Source organism: Macaca mulatta, chromosome 1 (genome assembly GCF_049350105.2).
Source record: "Macaca mulatta isolate MMU2019108-1 chromosome 1, T2T-MMU8v2.0, whole genome shotgun sequence".
Classification (NCBI taxonomy): domain Eukaryota; kingdom Metazoa; phylum Chordata; class Mammalia; order Primates; family Cercopithecidae; genus Macaca; species Macaca mulatta.
The window spans coordinates 125,714,292-125,719,930 of record NC_133406.1 but is presented as its reverse complement, the minus strand read 5'-3'; the positions used below and the strand labels follow the sequence as shown (position 1 = coordinate 125,719,930).

The 5,639-nt window shown below is 46.4% G+C and overlaps 1 pseudogene; it reads left to right on the top strand.

The window, feature by feature from the left end:
- The first annotated feature begins 1,003 nt into the window (after window positions 1-1,003).
- On the top strand, window positions 1,004-2,613 carry LOC710694 (pyruvate kinase PKM pseudogene; annotated as a pseudogene).
- Window positions 2,614-5,639: the final 3,026 nt, after the last annotated feature.

Below are 5,639 nucleotides of genomic sequence, written 5' to 3'. Positions count from 1 at the left end.
CTCTGCTTCCCAAAGTTCTGGGATTACAGGCGTGAGCCACAGCGCCCGGCCTTTTGTTATCTTTTCTGCATTAGCCTGTTCTTTGTCTTATGGATCCTATATTTGATCTCTCCAGCAATATTGTAGGGGTTGTCTTATTTTGTTTGTTGGTTGGTTTTTTAGTTTAGTTTTATTTTCTCAGTTGCCTGTTTCCTTTTAAGTTCCTTTTCCCGCATGGTTTATTTTGGCCTCTCTCTTATATTGGAGACTTTCCTAAAAGGGGTGGTCATCCAACCGTATTTAAGAATGAGGCACCAAAGCTGGACATAGTGGCGCATGCCTGTAGTTCTTGCTACTTGAGAGACTAAGGTGGGAGGTTCGCTTGAGCCCAGGAGTTGAAGGCTGTAGCGAGCTATGATTGCACCACTGCATTCCAGTGACAGAGCCAGATCCTGTCTCTAAAAAAAAAAAAAAAAAAGTAATAAAATAAATTAATTTAAAAATAAGAATGAGGCACTTAAAAGCTAATCAGAGGCTCAGGTTGGGAAGTTTTCTAAATGGTGAGTGTGGTAGGAAACCCGAAAGGTAGCACCCAGTGATCCTCACCTCCTGGTATTCATGCTTGTGCAACAAAAGTATTAACCTTGCCCCAGGAAGTATCTGGCCTTTACTCTCACTTTCTGGGAGGTAATCTCTAAACTGTTGGAATGTTCTTTGTTTACCTGGGGGCCTTGGGCCATGCCAGATGGTCTGTGCTAACAATGTGATATATGGTAGGGGTTCTGAACTATGCATTGTCAGCTCAACCTCAGGAGGGGGTTGGACATGAAGGCCAGCCACACAGGCAGTCAGCCATGTCTACGTGACTAATAAAAATGCTGGACACCAAGGCTTGGAGGTGCTTCCCTGGCTGGGAATATTGCATGTGTATTATCACACATTGTTACTGTGAGAAGTAAGAATTGTCTGCATAACGCCACTGGGAGAGGACAACTAGATGCTCTGCATTTAAAACTCTCCTGGGGCACAGCAGCTGCACGTCCCGGGGCTCCTGACCTCTTCGCCTTTGCAGTGTAGCCCAAGTTGGTCAGCACCGGAGGACCTCAGCAGCCATGTCGAAGTCCCATAGAGAAGCCGGGACTGCCTTCACTCAGACCCAGCAGCTACATGCCATGTAGCTGACACATTCCTGGAACACATGTGCTGCCTGGACATTCACACACCACCCATCACGGCCTGGAACACTGGCATCATCTGTACCAATAGCCCAGCTTCCCGATCGGTGGAGAAGTTGAAGGAGATGATTAAGTCTGGAATGAATGTGGCTTGTCTGAACTTCTCTCATGGAACTCATGAGTACCACGTGGAGACCATCAAGAACGTGCGCACAGTCACGGAAATTTTTGCTTCTGACCCCATCCTCTACCGGCCCGTTGCTTTGGCTCTGGATACTAAAGGACCTGAGATCCGAACGGGGCTCATCAAGGACAGCAGCACCGTGGAGGTGGGGCTGAAGATGGGAGCCACTCTCAAAATCATGCTGGATAATGCCTACATGAAAAAGTGTGATGAGAACATCCTGTGGCTGGACTACAAGAACATCTGCAAGGTGACGGAAGTGGGCAGCAAGATCTACGTGGATGATGGGCTTATTTCTCTCCAGGTAAAGCAGAAAGGTGCTGACTTCCTGGTGACGGAGGTGGAAAATGGTGGTTCCTTGGGCAGCAAGAAGGGTGTGAACCTTCCTGGGGCTGCTGTGGACCTGCCTGCTGTGTCAGAAGAAGACATCCAGGACCCGAAGTTTGGGGTCGAGCAGGATGTCAATATGGTGTTTACGTCGTTCATCCACAAGGCATCTGATGTCCATGAAGTTAGGAAGGCCCTGGGAGAGAAGGGAAAGAACATTAAGGTAATCAGCAAAATTGAGAATCATTCTGAGGTTTGATGAAATCCTAGAGGCCAGTGATGGGATCATGGTGGCTGGCGGTGATCTAGGCATTGAGATTCCTGCAGAGAAGGTCTTTCTTGCTCAGAAGATGATGATTGGGTGGTGCAGCCGAGCTGGGAAGTCTGTCATTAACAGTGATGTGGCCAATGCAGTCCTGAATGCAGCCAACTGCATCATGCTGTCTGGAGAAACAGCCAAAGGGGACTATCTGGAGGCTGGGCGCAAGCAGCACCTGATTGCCCATGAGGCAGAGGCCGCCATCTACCACTTGCAATTATTTGAGGAACTCTCCCCGCCTGACGACCATTACCAGCGACCCCACGAAAGCCACCACCGTGGGTGCCAACGAGACCTCCTTCAAGTGCTGCAATGGGGCCATAATCGTCCTCACCAAGTCTGGCAGGTCTGCTCACCAGGTGGCCAGATACCGCCCACGTGCCCCCATCATTGCTGTGACACAGAATCCCCAGACAGCTGGTCAGGCCCACCTGCACCGTGGCATCTTCCCTGTGCTGTGCCAGGACCCAGTCCAGGAGGCCGGGGCTAAGGATGTGGACCGCTGGGTGAACTTGGCCATGAATGTTGACAACGCCGGAAGCTTCTTTAAGAAGGGAGATGTGGGCCAGGCGCGGTGGCTCACGCCTGTAATTCCAGCACTTTGGGAGGCCGAGGCGTGCGGATCATGAGATCAGGAGATCGAGACCATCCTGGCTAACATGGTGAAAGTCCGTCTCTACTAAAAATACAAAAAATGAGCCGGGCGTGGCAGCGTGCGCCTGTAGTCCCAGCTACGCGGGAGGCTGAGGCAGGAGAATGGCGTGAACCCGGGAGGCGGAGCTTGCAGTGAGCCGAGATCGCGCCACCGCACTCCAGCCTGGGCAACAGAGCGAGACTCTGTCTCAAAAAAAAAAAAAAAAAAAAAGGAAGGAGTGAGATGTGGCCATTGCGCTGATTGGGTGGCGCCCTGGCTCTGGCTTCACCAACACCGTGCGTGTTGTTTCTGTGTGGTGATAGACCTCAGAGCCCCTCCTCCAGCCCATTCCACCTCCTTTCTCCAAACCATCCATTAGGCCAGCAACGCTTGTAGAGCTCACCCTGGGCTGTAATGTGGCACTGGTGGGCTGGGACACCAGAGGATAAGATAAACGCCTTGCTGAAACATGGCTGTGTTTACAGCCTGCTCTGGTGGGACAGCCCAGAGCCTGGCTGCCCATCATATGGCCCCACCCAATCAAGGGAAGAAGGAGGAATGCCCTACTGGAAGCCCCGGGAGCCAGATGGCAAGGGGGTCACAGCTTCTTTTCCTGTGTGAACTCTGTTCAATTCCTTTAGAAAACAGATGCCCAGAGGACTCCCACTGCTGGCCTGGGGTCAGGAAACAGCCAGTGAGAGTTAGGGGCCTTAGGGTATGGGGCAATTGTTCCATTTAAGCCGACTCTGGCCCTGGCCCTTACTTGCTTCCCCTAACCCCGGGCCTCCCCAATTTGCACCTGTCCCTGCCCTCCACTAAGCTGTCCTGCAGCAAACACTCCACCCTCCACCTTCCATTTTCCCCAACTACTGCAGCGCCTCCGGGCCTGTTGCTATAGAGCCTACCTGTATGTCAATAAACAACAGCTGAAGTAAAAAAAAAAAAAAAAAAAAAAAAAAACAACTCTTCTGGACACTGTCCCATGTGCCTCTTCAGTGAGTTATGTGAGTCCTTCTAACAGATTGTCACACATGACAGTGTCTCAGGGACCCCAGGCTTGCAGTTGAGGTCAGAAATCATGGTGGTCTTGGGGATTCCCAATATTCGCAATACCTTTATGTAGTCATGTCTCCTTTAGTATGGGCTGGAGTTAGGGACTTGCTTCTATCAAATAAAATGTGACAGAAGTGACAGGATGTCCATTTTAAGATTAGTTTATAAATAAGCTTAGTCTTCCATCGTGGGTGCTCTCTTTCGTGTTGCTTACCCTGGGAGATGACAGCATTCATGTCCTGAGGTGGCCCTGTGGAGATACCCACTCATCCTGTGACCAATAACCACATAATTGAGGTTGGAAGTGGATCTTTACCCCAGTTGAATCTTCGCATGAGACTGCAGCCCTGGCTGATAACTTGATTGTAATCTCATGAGAGACCTTGAGCCAGAGGTGCCCAGCTAAACCATGCCTTGATTCTTGACCTGGACAAACTGTAAGATAATAAATGTTTGTTGTTTTAAGCCACTATATTTGGGGTAATTTGTTAGGCACTGGGCTACAATATAAGGTGATCTGGTAGACCTATGTATTGGGTATCCACAAATGTTTTTGTCTGGAGGTCTTTTTTTCTAGAGTGATTCAATTTATTCAGAAAAGAACTTTCCAGTCTCCCAGGCATCATATACCTGGCTGCATGAGTTCAGGGTCCAGAGCTGGAGGAAAGAACCAAACTTTGACACATTCTCTTCTTTTTAGCCCCTGTACAAACTCCCGTCATCTGGTGCACCTGATGTGCCTAAGTCTGGAGTCCTTCCTGGATCATTTATCTGGAGAGGTTTTTGCCTGGTTATGCCCAGCTGGAAAAGGGACCTGATGAGTCTAACGGCTTTGTTTATACACTTTCAACAATTTTCCTTGTTTTAAACCTAGATCCTTGTTCTTACCTTTTAAAGTAACTAGTGCTACTCACAAGAATAACTCCAGAGGATATGGATCTACCATGAAAGAGAAAGCTATAAAACTTTTAGGAGATAATAAAAAACAATACCTTTATGACCTCAGGATGGAGAAAGATTTCTTAATCTAGTTTCAAAAAGCATTAGTTATAAAGAAAAACATGATAAATTGGTTTACATTATTTAATGTAAATAAGAACTTTTGTTTATCTGAAAACATCATTAAAAGAGTACAGCCCAGGCGTGGTGGCTCACGCCTGTAATCCCAGCACTTTGGGAGGCCAAGGCAGGTGGATCACTTGAGGTCAGGAGTTTGAGACCAGCCTGGCCAACATGGCGAAACCCTGTCTCTACTAAAAATACAAAAAGTAGCCAGGCATGGTGATGTGTGCCTGTAGTCCTAGCTATTCAGGAGGCTAAGGCACGAGAATCACTTGAACCTGGGAGGCAGAGGGTTCAGGTACTGAGATCATGCTAGTGCACTCCAGCCTGGGCAACATAGCAAGACTTTGCCTCAAAATAAAATAAAATAAAATATCCCTGAAAGTATAGTCTTGTAAATTGTTGTTATATTCAAACAACAGAATACTATCCTTCCAAGAAAAGGAACTAAAGATAGATGCAATATAGTGAATGACTCTTGAAACACATTTTTAAATAAAATAAATAACATATAAAAGAATAAATACAGTATGATTATATTATATAAAGTCCAAAAATAGGCAAAACTAGAAATGCATACATAGATTGTAAAACTATAAACAAAAAAAGCATGTAATTACTATAAAAGTCAGGATAGTAGCTATCTATATAGGGGAAGAGATTATGATCAGGAAGGAATGCTAGTAATGTTGTATTTCCTGACTTGGGTAGTGCTTAATACATATGTGCTTTATAATTATTGGTTATTCTGTAATTCATATTTTATGTATTTTCTGTATGTCTGTTGTAGTTAATAATTAAGAAGTTTAATTTTGCTTTTCATTGCTGTTGTTTCTGTCATTCTTCTGCTATTTAAATGCTGTTTTATTTTTCTCATGGTTATTTTTATAATGACACCTTTATATA